This window comes from Dermochelys coriacea, chromosome 5, assembly GCF_009764565.3.
Source record: "Dermochelys coriacea isolate rDerCor1 chromosome 5, rDerCor1.pri.v4, whole genome shotgun sequence".
Lineage (NCBI taxonomy): Eukaryota > Metazoa > Chordata > Testudines > Dermochelyidae > Dermochelys > Dermochelys coriacea.
Genome location: NC_050072.1, coordinates 107,074,512 through 107,093,004, shown reverse-complemented (window position 1 = coordinate 107,093,004; position 18,493 = coordinate 107,074,512). Strand labels below are relative to the sequence as shown.

Here is an 18,493-nt window from a genome sequence, read left to right as displayed (position 1 = left end):
ATAATTGCTCGGAGTCCCATTTCAGCCAGGATTGTCCTCAGTTTTTAAAATCAGCCTGCATGTTGACAGCTTTTAAATAATAAAAAGAAAAGGAGTACCGGTGGCACCTTAGAGACTAACAAATTTATTTGTTAGTCTCTAAGGTGCCACCGGTACTCCTTTTCTTTTTGCGAATACAGACTAACACGGCTGCTACTCTGAAACCTTTTAAATAATGTTTTCTTGCCATCACTGGAGGTTGCTTTCTTTAGCAGGTGAGAAGCCATTGGTGGTAGGCTCCTCTCTCAACACTTCCTTCAACCATTCTTTGCTGGTGTCTCTGTATAGAATGAAATAGAGAGCAGAGTAAACTGAGCAGGCAAACAAATCCTCATTGAGCAAGATGGGTAGTGGGGAGAGTAGCAATAAAAATGGGACCTACAAATACAAGAGAAAGTTAGGAAAGGGTCAAAGATTTTAGATTACTACTGTAGTTAGAGGAAAAGGAGTACTTGTGGCACCTTAGAGACTAACACATTTATTTGACTAACAAGTTTATGCTCAAATAAATTTGTTAGTCTCTAAGGTGCCACAAGTATCCCTTTCCTTTTTGCGGATACAGACTAACACAGCTGCTACTCTGATACCTGTAGTTAATTTAACTGTGATGTGCCTATGTGATCCTATTTCAGCTGATGGTTATACACCAGTATGTTTTTGAATGAGAAAATCCAGTCCTCATAATCTATGTTGGAATAAATCCTGTGCACACACTTCTTAAAAAATAATTAATACAAAAAGTCCTTATGTCTGAGAAGATTTTTTTCTTCCCCTTTTGGAGGGAGGTGGGGGGAGGGGGACTGGAGATATGGAAGTTTCGGACAGGGCACAAGAACCTGCCCTTTTTGACCTATAAATTAAAATTTGACATAATTGAACATCTTAAAAAACAAAGGCTTTTAAAACAACCTTTAAATGTTCTGTCTCAACTGAGAATACATTGCAAACATTTAAAACTCTAAATACCTGTCTAGAGCCACAAATCAGGAAAGTTTAGTGGAGAGGGCACCAGACTGTGAGAGTCAGGAAATCTGGGTTCTAATTCCAGCCCTGCTACTGACCTGCTGTGTGACCTGGCCAAGTCACTTCACTTCTCTGTGCTTCTGACTCCCCTCCTTACCCTTTGTCTTGTCTATTTAGACTGTAAGATCTTTGGGGTAGAGACTGTCTCTCACAATGTGTTTTCAGGGTGCCGTGCACTTTCCAGCCCTGATTTGGCTGAGACCTCTGGATGCTATCATAATACAAATAATTGCTAACAATTGCACTTTTTCTCTTTTATGAGTGCCAAACCAGTGGTCAGGCTGAGGTTCCTCTAAAGATTTAAAGATTTTGTCCTACATATGCTAGCTTCTACCTATCCAAATACTTATGTATGAAGTAGCTCTCAGTTTGTCTTGGAAAAGAGAACCTGTTAAGAAATAAGCCTTTGATTTGTAAGTGTCACACACTGAAGATTTCCTTTTTTTTTAATTAGAAGGCTCCATTGTAAGCACATTGCTTGATAAAGGTGATAACTCATCTTTCTTGATTTTTAGACATTGTTGATATTGTACCTTTTATGCATGGGCATTGTTATGTTGTCTGTACAATTTATCTGCAGAGAACGTGTTTTCTTCTCACTTCACTAAGTAAGGCACATCCTGATTTTACAAAACATGAAACTTTTCCTGAGGCGGGGGGGTTCAAGAGCTAACTAATATTTTACATTTCCATCCCCCCTCCTTAAATTTGCCCATTTCAAGATAGAAACCACAGAGACAAATATTAGAAGATGGTCTCTAGGACTAATTGATTGGCATATTTAAAGTAGGTTGTCGTTGCTTAGGAAATGTTTGCAGCCTTTAGTAAAAAACAGTTAATTAAATACTGTGTATGACAATGTGGAGCAACATGATTTTCCACTAGAGAGAATCGCTGTGAGTATGTCTTCACTGCAATTAGATACCCACAGCTCGACCAGGCCAGCTGACTTGGGCTCTCGGTGCTCATGCTAAGGGGCTGTTTAATTGTGTTGTAGGCATTTGGGCTCAGGTTGCAACCTGAGCTCTGGGACCCTTGCAAATTGCAAGGTGCTAGAATCCAGGCTCCAGTCTGAGCCCGAATGTCTACACCACAATTAAACAGCCCCTTATCCTGAACTCCTTAGCCTGAATTAACTGGTGTGGGCCAACAGCGAGATTTTAATTGTAGTTTCAGAGTAGCAGCCGTGTTAGTCTGTATTTGCAAAAAGAAAAGGAGTACTTGTGGCACCTTAGAGACTAACAAATTTATTAGAGCATAAGCTTTCGTGAGCTACAGCTCACTTCATTGGATGCATTTGGTGGAAACCAAATGCATCCGATGAAGTGAGCAATGCATCCGATGAAGTGAGCTGTAGCTCACGAAAGCTTATGCTCTAATAAATTTGTTAGTCTCTAAGGTGCCACAAGTACTCCTTTTCTTTTTAATTGTAGTGTAGACATTCCCTAAGAGAGCTGGTCTTTGGCTTAAGATTTTAAGGGTAAATACATTTACAAATATGCATTTTGTTTACAAAGTCCAAAAAAAAATACATTGTGGAACAAATTAGGAAGCCCTTGTCCCATTTAAGTTAACAGAAATCCAAAGTCATGACTATGAACCAACTGACTGCTTATTTTGTAAGACTCTCTATTTCCTCCAAGTATAGTCATTTCTTCCATGTGGCTGTTCTTGAGAGCCTGCAATTTACTTATTATAGTAAAGTGTACATTATACATAGGAGGGAGTTGATTATGAAGATCAAAGGACATGGAGATGGCAAAAGTGTAGCAATCTTTGATTGCGTGACAGCCTAATCACAAAAAGCCTTACAGCGAGGGAGCTCTCAAAGTACAATTTAGTAGCAGGTAGGGTAGCGATACATCGTATAAGGGTATTAATATTTCCAGTAGCCATTATTTATTTTTAAAAAAAGACAAACACAAACTAATTCATAAAGCAACCCAGCTGTCTTTCCTTGTGTAAGTAGGATGCTCTAACGGCACACATTCTAAAAATACCGTTTCTATTTATGATGTCATTATTTTCTGATGTCCTCCATGAACAAAAGACTTAAAAGCAGTTCTAAGACAAGTTGACATGGAATCACTGAAATCTCAGTGAGTCTGAGTTAGCTCTTGATGCTATAAGTAATGCATTTCCATTTCTGTGCCATCATAGTAATGAATCACTATCTTATGCAGCATGGAAGTATTCATCCTCCTGAGGCGGCTATGACATCACTTAGTATATTGAACCTTCATGAAAGTCTATGATGTTATAAAAACTGACAGTTATATAATATACTTTTTTTCCTCTTTCCTTTTACCTGGCACAGCATGTTATGCAGGGGGAAAAAAATCTCTCTGGTTGATGAGGTTTTCTTTGCCACAAGAGGATATCTTCACTTCAGCCTGCCTTTGATAGATTTCATTTTATATTTAGATTTAAGTGTCCAAGGAAAAAGATAAATCAGGATCACCTAATCATAGGGAGTCTGGATTGTACATGAATTAAGAAACGAGCAGGGACATTATTTTAACTAGTCAAAAGGTTCTATTATTTCTAATTACTAAATTATAATTGTCCAAGAGCAAATGAAAGGTTGCTAAGGCACAACATATTATGGGAGAGGGAGCAGGAAAGAAGAAAATCAGCACAAATTATTAATAAATCAGATAGCAGCACTACTATTAATCTAGGCATATGTTATCAGGGTTTCAAAATAACAATGTGTGGCATGATGATAAAGCAAGGTTTTGTTGAGATTCTGCTATCATTCTGTGTCATCTATTATGAAAGGCCTTTCATAAATGATGGAAAATCTGCAATTACTTACTGAGGAAATAATAACTTTCTGGTAATGTTGAGCAGGTGTAGAAAAGTATAGAGATTCTTAGCAGAAGGAACCAGTGTTACCATGCAAACAACTTGGAGTTCTATGGGACAAAGTTGGGACTGACAACCAGATATGATCACCTGGTTATAAGGGACTACTTTACTAATTTGCACCAGCTGAAGATCTAGCCCCCTATTGCTTTTGAAATTGCAGTATGGGAATTTACCCATGATCTTTAAGGTACAACCATGTTGGATTTGATAGAAATATTACCTTTGTGTTTACCAGACAGAAAATTAAGTGAAGCTGTGAATCTAAACATATTTGGGACTGTAACTGTACCTGATTTATTAAACCACTCCTTAATATGCCATTTACTTTTTTGAATGAATTGAACCCATGGTGACTAAAAAAGAGAGATTATGGTGTAGACTCCAGGAATTAATAGTGTAAGAACCTGCCCCCTTGCTGTGGGCACTCTGTATCTTAATAACACTTTTGAATTTTTGGCTTATTGTTTGCCTTATTTGGGTGCTGCTGTTGGATTGGATTGATTTTTTTTTCCTGTAATCACAGACATTATTTCAGCTGACTTCTCCCCTACAATCAAACTGGTGATCATTACACAGCTTAATAATATATATTTTAATGCTTGTTTTACTGTTTATTCATTTGGAGATCTATTCTTTTTCTTTGTGTAACTACTCTGTTCCAGTCTTGTTTAAAAAAGTCTGTGCACTGAGGAAAACAGGCCTTGAATCCTAATTTGAGCAGGACATATTTCAAATTATTATAATAGTTCATTGATAGGTGTCTAGACTGTTTTGTTTTTGTTTTTTTTTCATTTTTGCATGTGTGCTTGAGTAATAGATTGATGAGCACAGTACAAAACATTAAAATAAATCAATTAAATTATATAGTACTAGAACTAACCATGTGCTATAGCCATGGGCAGCAAGTGGACACACAGCCCTTCGGAGAGGTTAGCCCCATGGTCCCCCCCCCCTCAGCAGGAGCACTGTGCCCCCTTCTCCCCTGCCGCAGCCAACCCCAAGCCACCCTCCCCCACCACCGCAGCCAGAGCAACCCCAGGCCAGCCCCAGCCAGTCAGCCAACTGACGCAAGCCCTGGCCTGAGCAGCCCCCAGCTGCGCCAGCCAGCCAACCCCTTGCCCTGGCTGGCCGGAGCAAGCCCAGCCCAGCGTCCTGAGACAATGGCTCCCAGCCCCAGCCCAGTGGCCCGCAGCAGCAGTTGCCAGCCCACTCGCACCAGCCAGCTGGAACAGCCCCAGGACAGCCCGAGCAGCCCCAACCCACCATCCCACAGCAGTGGCTCCAGCTATTATAACCGCCACCCAAGGCAGTCTCTACAATCTCCTATTAAGTTTGGATTGCTTTCCTGGGAGCCCAATAGACATAACTTCCACCAAAATCCTAATAAAATGTGCAGACAACCTCAAATCTGCTGCTGCTCACTTCTGAGGTGGGGGAGAAATGCCTATTTTTCACCTCCTTTTTACACCTGCTCACACAATATATAATATATAAAGTATATACTTTTTCACATTTCGTATTTTTTCACACATCCCAGTTAATTACATCAAGTCAGTTTGCATTAGCTAATGGATAACCTGAAAAAGCCAAAGAAAAGCTAGGAATAGTCTCACTTTTCAGTATGAATAGATGCTGCACCTACATTGATTATTCGGAGGCATTGCCTGTAGAAAGTTTATATGGGTAACTTGTAGGCAATAGCTGAAAACAATAGCTGCTGGATTATAACAATGAGTACTAAAAAATTTTTAATGTAGCTATTTAGAACCATTACTATATTACTTGAGCCTAACAGGCTAGCATGAAAGAATGGACCAACTCGTCAAAATCAAATCCTTCTTGAAACTCAGGTCTGTGCACAATCCAAAATGAGCTAAATGTTTTTAAGGTCTGAAAGTAGATGGCTAAGGACCTTGCAATTATGTACTCCATGCTTCTTTTCCCTACTTTACCTTTCTTGTCTGATATTTCTTGCCTCTTCCATCCCCAGCCTGAGATCTGATGAGTCAGGCCATTCTCCCAATGCCTTGCCTTTCCTGAGTCCATCATTTGTTCTGTGCTCAGGCTTCTTTTGCTGATATTTCAGATTCATCAAAAGGTCACTTTCCCTCCCTTCCCTAGTCCATGTTTTGTTACCCCACCTGCCTCTCAGCTGCCTCCCACCATTCCCATTCATATGCAGGTGTTTTTCTGACATGATGTGCTAGACCGGACAAACTGCTGTACTGGCTGCTTTCTTCAAGGCCAGAGAGTCCTCAAAATGCCTTGTGCACTTCTGACCCAGTGGAGCCCAGGAGCATGAGGGGTAATAGCTGAACCCCCACAACTAATGAAGAATATCAGCAAAGCAAGAATACCTGACTGTGAGTGGGGTGGAGGGTCAGATAAGAGCAGAAGTGGCATCAAGGACAGAGAAAGAAAGAGAAAAAGAGAAACATCTTACAAAAGCGTGGGGTACCTCCGTGTGTTGTTTTATCACCCCTCCTGTCCAACATGTATCTTAAGCTGTTTGCAGGCTTAGTAAGAAAGTACAAGATGCAATGTTTTCAGCATTCTGATGACACCCAACTTAGTCTCTGTCTCATCCACCTTCGATGACATGGGTTCAGCAGCTTAGTCAATCATTAGCTGAGACTGGTCCATGGATGAATGGAAGCTGGCTAATGCTCAACCTAGATAAGACTTAGGAGATGATGGTGGGCTACAGGAAACAGCCAGAGGAGACAACAGAAGTAATATACTCCCTCTATCAATATCCGCTATTAGTTACTAGGGTTCACAACTTAGGTGTGATTCCCCATCTACCTAGCCTGGATCTAGCTAGAACACCCTCCAGTTTTGCATTTTGGGAAGGGAAGGTTGAATGTAACGCCCTTAAATTTGTTCAGGAACCTCAGGCTGAGAATCCCAATATCGAAGAAGATTTTACCTCTTGCTTCTAGAGGTGATCCTTCCAAAACCAGATTAAGACGGCCAATAGCTGTGCCAAAGATAAAGGGTTTCATTCTCCCGTGCTGTCAGTCTGAGAGCACCAGCAATAAATACAGCCTTTTGGTTAAAAAAACCAAACTGTTAGCTATTATCCCTTCTTTTTGTGCTGTTGTCCTAACATTTATAGCTGATAGTGCCTGTTTCATGACAGCTAGAACCAAAGTAAAATGTGGTTATGTATTATTTTAAGCAAAGACTCAAATGATTCTAAAGCAAGCGAAGGCCTTTGCTTGCTCCTAACTGGCTGTTTCCTACTGCCTCCTCATTACTTATATACAGTTTTAGAACATCGCTCGTTACTAGTGATCATTTTTATTGTTTTTTCTAACAGCAATAACACCAATATTTTGGTAGTGTTGCACAAAAAAATACAAAGTTAAAGTTGTTCTTTTTAAAATCTATGTTCATTAACTTTGTTGGTCTGTGAAGGGAAATGTGTTAGGCATTTGGTTCATTATATGTTGGGTTACTTTGTTTGAGGTTTAAAATTAGCAAGATTATATTATGTCAAATCTTATCTTTGCCTTTCATTGTGATTTTAAATTTCAACGGAACACTTTCTTGCCTCATGAGGGTGAATGCCCATGGAAAACAAAGGAGTGGTGAATTGTTATGATTAAGAGAAACATATTCATGAATACAAACATAACCTGCAGTTTCTAATTACTGACATTATATTTAGTATTAGCAACAAAAATGCTGTATTGGCTTAACACTGTTATCATACACACAGAGTTTAGAAGAATTCTTCAGAGCCCTGATGTGCTCTGAGATCACATTATAAATTATCCTTGTCTTCCTATCATGTGGAATACTTCCTGTCCTCTGATCCTCTCTAATTACTGATGCTAACATCTCAGAGGGACTTCCTAGAAGTTCAAAAATTACTGTATTGTTTTAATTATTCAGTAAAAGACTGATTAAAGTATGTCTGAGAGCAGTGCATATCTAATTCATAATTACATACATTAGTGATAAGCTCTATGGATTAGACTTTTTACCTCAAGGGATGTAGTTGAATCCAGCCTGGATCATGAGTAGATTTGCTGTAAGACATCTTTCATAGGAGAAGCTTTCAATATTTGGTGGTTTGTCTCACAACGTGCATTCCTTTAATAATAATAATTATCAATAAGAAGTTTATGAAACAGTTAACCCAAGCATCCCCTTGTGGAAGTATATATAATTTCTTGGGGAAGGGAGAACATATTCTGTTGTGTGGAAAAGGGGTTTCCTTCTTCAGTAACTGTTCACTGTTAGCATAGCTGTTGTGCTTTATGTACATACGTTGTTGTTCAGGAAAAAAAGTGTAAGGTGAAAAAAATTCTTTTGGTGAAGCTATGTCACTCACAGGTTTGAAGTCTGGTCATGACACCTGATAGCAGGGATCTGCCACTGAATGTATTCACAGCTACAAATGCAATATCAAATGGATGGTAGCATTAAATTGCAAAATTGAAAGGGCAAAAACACATGCTCTGCCCCGCCCCCCTCTTGAATTCCTCAAATAGAGGTGAAAGTCTGTCATCTGCAAACAATTGGGAGGAATGTCTAGTTTTTCTTCTTACTATGGAACTGAAATAGAGGCAGGGAAAGAAAGTTAGTATAAGGTGTATACTTGAATAACACTGATACAAGACCATTTTACCAGATATTGTACTTGTCAAGGTTCCTTCCCCACTCTGAACTCTAGGGTACAGATGAGAGGACCTGCATGAAAGACCCCCCCTAAACTTATTCTTACCAGCTTAGGTTAAAAACTTTCCCAAGATACAAACTTTGCCTTGTCCTTGAACAGTATGCTGCCACCACCAAGCATTTTAAACAAAGAATAGGGAAAGAGACACTTGGAAGTGTCTTCCCCCAAAATATCCCCCCCCCCCAAGCACTACACTCCCTTTCCTGGGGAAGGCTTGATAAGAATCCTCACCAATTGGTACAGGTGAACACAGACCCAAACCCTTGGATCTTAAGAACAATGAAAAATCAATCAGGTTCTTAAAAGAATAATTTTATTTAAAGAAAGGTAAAATAATCACTTCTGTAATCAGAATGGTAAATACCGTACAGGGTAATCAGATTCAAAACAGAGAATCCCTCTAGGCAAAATCATAAGTTACAAAAAGACACAAAAACAGGAATATACATTCCCTCCAGCACAGCTTATTTTATAACCCATTAAACAAAAAAAACCTAACACATTTTCTAGCTAGATTACTTACTAACTTTACAGGAGTTGGTGAACTTGCATCCTGATCTGTTCCTGGCAAAGGCATCACACAGACAGACCAAACCCTTTGTCCCATTTCCCCCCCCCCTCCAGATTTGAAAGAACCTTGTCCCCTCATTGGCCATTTTGGGTCAGGTGCCAGTGGGGTTACCTTAGCTTCTTAACCCTTCACAGGTAAAAGGATTTTGCCTCTGGCCAGGAGGGATTTTATAGCAGTGTATACAGAAAGGTGGTTACCCTTTCCTTTCTATTTATGACAGTACTGTAGTAGGATGTGTGGATGACTACTCTTGGGAGGGTAATAAAGATTTAGTATTATTAGTTCTGAATTTACTGAAACACTATGAAATTTGAGAGGACTAGAAATGATGTATAATTAAATGTTCAGTTTCTGTTCTATCCAATTAAACATGCCCTAGCAATAATGTAAACTGTCTTTCTCCGAATACCCTCCAGTCTCCAAGGTTATTGATTATGGAGACATGGATACATTTCAGATGAGTGCAGAAAAGCTTGGACATAGATCTGAAGCTTATCCCAACTACAGAATCGGAACCCCTGGGATCTGTAAAATTGGGGTTGGAAATCTCATGTGCACAGACCAATTATGCAACTTGTGAAAATACACAAAAGTATTCTTTATTAATTAAGGATTAAAGCTACATAATTTTTCCCTATCTGAGTATTAACCTGGCACTTTAAATGTCATCAGGTGGGTGGAGACAAAGTTCATGGCTGAAACAATGTGCTCAGCACAGCATCCATGGGGTGAGTCTTTGTCTGATTAACCAGAGGAAAAGGGGTACGCTGGCCCCTTTAAGGGGCCCCCCATAACAGGTGGTAGAGGGGGCATGGAGAGAAGCTTACAAGAACAGAAAAGGGGAGAAGAGAAGAGCAGGAAGCAGCTGTGCCAGGTGAAGGTAAGGATACGGCTCTTCCTGCTAACCAGAAGAGTAAGTATGTGGAGGGGAGAGGGGTTATTTATACCCCATGTAGTCTTGGAAAAGCACTCTCTTACCTGGATCGGGCTGGCAGCAGCACCCAGCCACAAAATTTGCAACAGGATTGGGATTCCTCATGAGCCCCTGTGGGCATTACACTACTCATGTTTTCTTTGTGGGCTGGGAAGGAATGTTTCCCTCACTGTGAGATTGGCCAAGGCAGGGTGAGGTTTTTCGCCTTCCCCATAGCAAGTCTGGGACCTAGTGAGGTGGAGCAGGTGGGTTAGGTGATAACGTTGCTACTGAATATATAAAACTCATGGCAGATGACCAGTGCAGGTATTTGTTATGGAAGGATCCCCTCCTTTAGTGAGTATATGGCCATTATTATGGTTGATCAAATACAGGGGGGTCCAGGGCAAGACCAGATTGTTTCCTTGGAAGCTGGGGTACATGTATTTCTTCCCAAACTTGTAGTCTTTACAGACTCTAACTGGCTTCTTAGAATCAGAGTGAGGGGAGAAAGGAAGAAATTTTCTCCAAATCCTTTTCTACACCTCCCCAAGCAGGTTGACTGGAACTAGAGAAAACTGCCTGCCACATATTATACATGTATGCTTTATATCATGATTTTATTTCCTACCTCGACACCTCAACGTGGCACAGCGGTGACCCTGGCTGTTTGACATCTATGGTAGCGGAGTGCATCCTCCGGCAGGTCTAACCATGCTATCAAGGGTCAGACTGTCAGTCCTGCAAGGGGATTGCTTCCTCTGTGGAGGGGCATATAATCCCTCTTTTTGAGGCTGTAAACTAGCTAAATTGAGGAGGTAAATGTGCCACTGACAGCCTAGCCAGTGGGTGGCTGAAAACAATGGCTAAAACAACATGGAAAACCAAGTCTGAGTTCTCTGCACGTTCCTCGATCCCCACTCTGGATGCAGTGAGGCATTCGAACAACGAGAGGCTGCAAAGAATCTCTGGTGCCAGGTCGCCAAAAGGAAACTGGACAACTCCCTCAGTGTGCACTTATAACTGCAGAACACTTATGAGGGAGGAATCATAATCCATCTCATGTGGGAAAAGGCAAAAACAGCCCGCAATGTGCTAGGTGTTTGCAAAACATGAGGAAAGAAGGAGCTGGAGGTCAGCTGGAGGGTGGAAGTGTGGTCATTCTAGGAAAAGGAGAAGGCACGAGGACAGTTGGAGGAGTTGGATTCATCATAAACAAAGAATGGTCTTCGAAAATTGTCTCATGCCATTTGAAGTCATCGTATATTGGGGGTGCTTTACCTTTGGTTGAACTGAAATAGTACCCTCAAAATCATCCAGATCTATGCTCCCACAAGTGCATATGAAGATGATATGGAAGGATGCTATCAGGAACTGGGGGAAACCCTCGCTCAGAGTTCCACATATACAATTGTGATGGGAGATTTTAATGCCAAGGTTGGAAGAGGGAGAGAGAGTGAAAAGTTCATAGGAAAGTATGGTATCGGAGAACGAAATGAAAGACTAGCTATATTGACAGAGATGAGGAGAATGTTCATCAGTAACACCTGGTTCCGAAAGAAGGCCAACAGAAGATGGACCTGGATCACACCAAACACGAAGATAAAAAATGAAATTGATTACTTTCTGATTGATAGATGCCGCATTGTGCAGGATATTTCAGTAGTGCCATCATTCAATATTGGTAGCGATCATCGCATACTGAGAGCCAGACTCACGTCCACTGTGAAGGTGGAGAAAAAGGTGCTGTGTATGGCGAACAGAAGGTACCAACTGGTGGCTTTCGATGAGGCAATCCTGAAGAAAAACATTTCTAGGGAAGATTGGAGCTTCTGGACGACTGTGATGATGATTATGATAACTTCAGTAAGAGACTGAAACGAAACGTGAAATCAGCTGAGCATGAAAGACCAAGAAGAGCTAGTGAAAGAATTTCGGCGAATACAAAGACTTTATTGGAGAAGAGGAGGAAAATGAAAAGAAATGGCAGCGACAGGCTTCAGTACTCTCTTCTCTGCAAGCTCATACAAATGAAGTTGAAGGAAGACTTGGAGAAATTTCGAACTGAAAAGCTCCTAAAGGCTGCTGAAGATCATAAAAGTCTCAAAAAATGCAAATGGAAATTGGTGGTGTATAGGTCATCATTATCGGCTTTGAAGAATAGGGACGGAGAATCAATAACTGATCGAACAGACATGGAAGCAATCTTCAGGGATTTCTATACCAAGCTGCTTGTATCTCATATAGACATCCCAATGCCATCACTTCAACAAACCGATGAACACATACTCCCAGTTTTCATCAGCGAAGTCCGTCACACAATCCATCAAATGAAAGACGGGAAGGCTCCAGGCAAGGATGGACTGACGGCAGAAGTGCTTAAGGCAGGAGGTCAGGAACTTTGGATAGCTCTCGCCCAAAGGTTCAGCCGCTACCTGGAAATTCAGAAGATACCATCCGGTTGGAAAGAGTCCAATACCATCTTGCTGCATAAGAAAGGCGATCAAGAAAATCTAAAGAACTATCCCCGATCTGCCTGCTTTCACATATCTATAAGTGGTTCACTAAAATAATAACAAATCAACTGTCGTGAAACCTGGATGAACAGTAACCTAGAGAGCAGGCCGGCTTTCGAAGACCACATCTAGACCACATCTTCACTCTAAACCAATTACTAGAGCATTCAAGGGAATACAGGTTCCCTTTGTGCATTGCCTTCATGGACTATGAGAAGGTGTTCAACAGCATAGAGACTAATGCCGTTCTTGAAGCTTTTTCAGAACAGGACATCAGCGTGAAATATATCACATTACTAAAGGAAGTGAACTCTGGCTGCAGCATCGACATATCGCTCTTCGATACTCCCCTCCGAATCCCCATCAAGAGAGGTGTGAAACAAGGAGATACAGTTTCACCAAAATTATTCACAGCCTGTCTTGAATTGGTTTTTTGACGAGCAGACTTGAAAGGAGGGATTAATATCAATGGCGAGCAGCTAAACTATCTCAGGTTTGCAGATGATACAGTGCTGATAGCCAAAAATACAGCCCAGCTTGAGAGAATGCTTAAAGAACTGAACGCGAAAAGTAGTCAAGTCAGATTAAAAATGAACCAGTCGAAAACAAAATACATGAGATTACATGTTCTGCCAAGAACCCAAATAACTCTTGGAGGAGAGCAGATCCAAGAGATTGATAAATATGTTTATTTGGGCCAGGAAGTGAACATGCGCCATGATCAGAAAGTCAACTGTCACGCAGGAAAAATGCTGGATGGTGTGCAATCAGTGACATCAAGGGCATCCTCCAAGGAAAGATCAGCAAAACAACTCATGCAAATCTTTTAAACTCAACCGTGCTTCCAGCGATGTTATATAGCAGTAAAACATGGTCGCTGACAAAGACTGAAGAACATCAACTGTCTGTCACACAGAAGGCGATGGAACAAACATTTTGGGGCATTTCGCTCCTCGATCACATCCCCAACTATCACATCCCCAACAAAATAATTAGGCAGCAGTCTGGAGTGCGAGAGGTGGTTGTTGAAAGCAGGCTCAGCGACAACAGATGGGTCGCAGCTATATCTGAGTGGTATCCGCGAGAACAGAAACGGCCACATGGTCGGCCTCCAAAGAGTGAGCATGCTCATAAGAAAAAAAAATAGACTATCAACTGTATAAAAGAACTGCCAGGTGCAAGATAATGTGGGTTAAATAAACAAGAAGTCTGTAGGATTCCTGTATTGTTTCTGAGCTAAATGCTGAATTATCCTCATCTCAACAAAATCTCGAAATTGAGCTGGACAAACAATTAGAACCACTTATTCACTGAATGATAGCCTTTTTCCTGTTTGTGAAATGTTCATGAACATATTTTTATTTTTACAAATGATTATTATTTATTATAGCCTGCCAAAGACTTTATGCAAATATCTGGCTGTGGTTTGCAGCATCTGTATTCCCAACATGAGTTCGCTATTACCATTGTGTGACCAGTAATTTTCATTGTGTGATATTGTTTCTGGTTCCTGATTGGAAGAAAATAGCTGCAATAAAGAAGGGAAGGGCTTGATGGCTGAGCCTTTGAGTCTCTCATGCGGAGAAAATGAGCCATTTGCTAAGTTATGAAGAGAGAGGAAGACCAGATTAGGGAAATTTTAAAAAACTGTTTCTTTTTTCTGTGTGACTTGAGTCAGTCCTTCCCTAAGGCATCACAGTTAGAAAAATTAGACTACTGTAATAGTTGGGGTTAGATTTTAAAAAAATGGTTGGTTTCTTTGGAGTATGTGCAGCTAGCCAGCTACCCTCTTCATAATCTAGGAAGCACAGAGACCCTATTAAATAGCAGTCTTTTGCAGTGTAACTGGAAAGTCACCGGATTTGGGCTATTTCAGACTGGAAGAGGTGGGGGCCAAGTGCCAAAGTCTCAAAGCCCTCCTAGTGAATGCCCTGTCAACCCCTCCCCCCCCCAACAGTTTTTTATAATGAGGGAGATCCACATCCGGCATGGGGAGACTGGAAATCTCTGAGGATATAAGATACATTTGTAGTAAATATCAATTTAGCTACGTAAACTCTGAACCTTGTATATTTTTTGCATCATGAGTTTAAAGATAAAAATTGCTTTTCCTTGCTGAACAATTTTATTTGTATGTTTTTAATATTAGCATTATAGTAACATTCAGAGGCCCCAGTCAGGGTTGTGGTTCTGTTATACTAAGTTGAATGAGAATAAGAAGAAAACTGTTGGATTTTCCCATGGTTTTCTTCTTCTACTTCTTTCTCTCTCTTTCTCTTTTTTAAATAATATAGGAGACTCTTGCTTGAAATTAGTTTTGAGCTAAATCAGGCAAACCTCAAGAGTCTAAATGGGAGCTACAGCTCTGAGAATCTAATATCGTCATTGGTCAAAGCATTGCCTTGTCACTGTGGAATACTGAGTAGAGCAGAATATAAAACAAAGCTGCTAGCTCCACCACTCTTTGCAACAAGGTAACAGCTAATGGCACTACTGATTTACCATGTGAACCAATGGGGTGGGGGTGGGGAAATGAATTCCCAGAGGAACTAAGCATCATCACAAACCTCGCCGACTGCTCCAAGCACAAAGCACATTTGTCTCACTTGCCTTCCCTAACAAATTCACAGCAACATGTAGATATATTAAAAAAACAAAACAAAACCAAAACAACAACAAAAATCAACCCTCCCAAAATAAAACACTCCACTGCAAACACTTCTCCCCCTCGGGAGAGGATAAAAGAACCAACAGCACCTGACAGATGTTAGTCATGTCATGTGATGCACTGCTGGAAGACCCTCAAATACTATGAGGAGTGTGGTATAAGAACCTATGAAGAACAGAACAGAACAAAATAGAATAGTTTATAGGCCCAAAGGAGAATTTGCACAGATGTGTGTGCATATGAGGTCTGATCCAAAGCCCACTGAAATCTAAGTACAGACTCTCATTGATTTCAGTGCGCTGTGGATCAGGCAACAAAGTGTGAGGGGACCATCTCTGGTATAGGGCTGAGGTTAGCCACAATATTCCCCAAAACTCTGCTTTTTACTCTGTTCTTACTTCTGAGAATAAAAAGAAAGATAGGAGAAGCAGTTTCAGGGGCAGAAGGTGGAGAGCGAAACATAGAACAGGAGGAAGAGAGTGAGAAAAGGTGCAAGGGAAGTGTAAGCAGGGTCTGAATGAACTCTTCCCTGGCATCTGAACGGGGGAAAAGACCTCAGGAGCAGACTATATTTGCATAAACACATTGATTATACCTAGACCAACCTGCTTTGCCAAAAAAAAAAAAAGTGGTTGTTTGGGGTTAAAATTCACATTAGTGAATGCAGAGGTACTGAGAGGTTATCCTTATTACCAGGGAGACACACCCTAAGAGCTGAAATGACTAAGGCCAGGGCTAGGTAGTGGAACTTCAGAATGTAAGACCAGCCAGGAGAGGCAGCAGTGAGCAGAGCAGAGCCAAAGGTGGCCATGAAGGGCTGAGGCTGCAGTAGCAGTGAAGTTCCCTGCAACCTGATGACATAACTAAGAGCTGAAATCACTAAGAACTGGGCTCAGAACACAGCATCACAAAGGCAGCAAGTAGCAGGGGGTGAACAGTAGCAGTGAGCAGCAAGCAGCAGCAGAGATAGTGGGCGGGGGCAAAAAAAGCAGCATTGTTGGGCCCCCACCTCCACCCCCCTTTTCAGGCATGGGAGGTGAATGCAGCCCTGAATTCTAAGACTTTGATGACTTTGGACAGCCAACTGTGAGTGTGATGCAGCAGAGGGAAAGGGAAGTGGCCTGTGAAAGGGACATTTGTCCACTGGACTTTCACTCTGCAAGTTGGGAAACCAAGGCAAAGGAAACTGCTCAATGTACTGTGGCAGTTTACTTGTGGTTTGCATGCTTTTTGAATCATTGTTGAGGCATTTTCCCAAATTCCTGCTGAGATCCCTCTCCCTTCTAATAAAAGTTCTATTTTGTTATATTCAGTGTAGTTATAGCTGTGTCAGTCCCAGGATACTAAAAAGACAAGGTGGGTGAGTTAATATCTTTTATTGGACCAACTGCTGCTGGTGAGACAGACAAGGTCTTCTTCAGAGCTCTGTGTGGCTAGAAAGCTTCTCTCTCTCTCCAGGAGCAGTTGGTCCAATAAATGATATTACCTTACCCAACTTCTCTCTTCTTTTGTTGTAGACTGTTTCAGTGTTTGTAGATGGGGAAGGATAGCCTCTTTGAGGTGCCTGGGGTGGAGTTTAGTTTTACCAGATTACTGGGTAAGGGCTCAGGCCAGTTCTGGTCTGTAGTGCTAAGAGGAACCCCTAGATATTGAACCTGGCCCTTCTTACTGCCGACACCATCTGGCAGAAGGGAAATAGAAGGACTGAAAGAGAGATATTATGCCAAAAATTTCTTCAAGTGGTAAACATCTATCCATTGTGAATCTTGGCTGTTAAGGATTGCAAGGAATCCCAATAGTTTTACCCCTTCTCCACAGTTTTTGGTATGAATCCATTTCATGTTAACTTGAAAGATCTTTCAGATTTGAAAAAAAAATCAATTCAAAGTGATTGAAGGGAAGAAATAACATATTAGACCTTTGGTTCTAATTAGGGCTGTTGATTAATCACTTAATTAATCGAGTTAACTCACACGATTAACTAAAAAAAACCACCTGAGAATAAAAAGAATAATCACAATTAATCGCACTGTTAAAAAATAGACTACCAATTGAAATTTATTAAATATTTTGGATGTTTTTCTACATTTTCAAATATATTGATTTCTAGTACAACACAGAATACAAAGTGTACAGTGCTCACTTTATGTTATTATTTTATTACAAATATTGCACTGTAAAAATGATAAACAAAAGAAATAGTAATTTTCAATTAACTTCATACAATCTCTTAAAGAGTGCAATCTCTTTATTGAGAAAGGGTAACTTACAAATGTAGATTTTTTTTGTTACATAACTGCACTCAAAAACAAAACAGTGTAAAACTTTAGAGCCTACAAGTCCATTCAGTCCTACTTCTTGTTTAGCCAATTGCTAAGACAAACAAGTTTGTTTACATTTACAGGAGATACTGCTGCCTGCTTCTTATTTACAATGTCACCTAAAAGTGAGAACAGGCATTCACATGGCACTTTTGTAGCTGGCATTGCAAGGTATTTACGTGCCAGGTATGCTAAAGATTTTTATGCCTCTTCATGCTTCGGCCACTGTTCCAGAGGACATGCTTCCATGCTGATTATGCTCATTAAAAAATAATGTGTTAATTAAATTTGTGACTGAACTGCTTGGGAGAGAATTGTACGTCTCCTGTTCTGTTTTACCTGCATTTTATCACACATTTCATATTATAGCAGTCTCAGATGATGACCCAGCACATGTTTGTTTTAAGAACACTTACACTGCAGATTTGACAAAACGCAAAGAAGGTACCAATGTGAGATTTCTAAAGATAGCTACAGTACTCAACTCGCAGTTTAAGAATCTGAAGTGGCTTACAAAATCTGAGAGGGATGAGGTGTAGAGCATGCTTTCAGAAGTCTTAAAAGAACAACACTCCAATGCGGAAACTGCAGAACGCAAACCACCAAAAAAGAAAATCAACCTTCTGCTGGTGGTATCTGATTCAGATGATGAAAATGAACATGTGTCGGTCCACTCTGCTTTGGATGGTTATCGAGCAGAACCCATCATCAGCATGGACTCATGTCCTCTAGAATGATGGTGCATGAAGGGACATATGAATCTTTAGTGCATCTGGCATGTAAATATCTTGTGACAACAGTGCCATGCAAATGCCTGTTCTCACTTTCAGGTGACATTGTAAAAAAGTAGTGGGCAGCATTATCTCCTGCAAATTGTAACC

At 40.7% G+C, this 18,493-nt stretch overlaps 1 protein-coding gene across 48 annotated transcripts in view; it reads left to right on the top strand.

The window, feature by feature from the left end:
• Nucleotides 1-18,493, top strand: part of PTPRD (protein tyrosine phosphatase receptor type D) — a 1,712,576-nt gene that overhangs the window by 1,053,371 nt on the left and 640,712 nt on the right. The gene's annotated exons all lie outside the window — the stretch shown is intronic.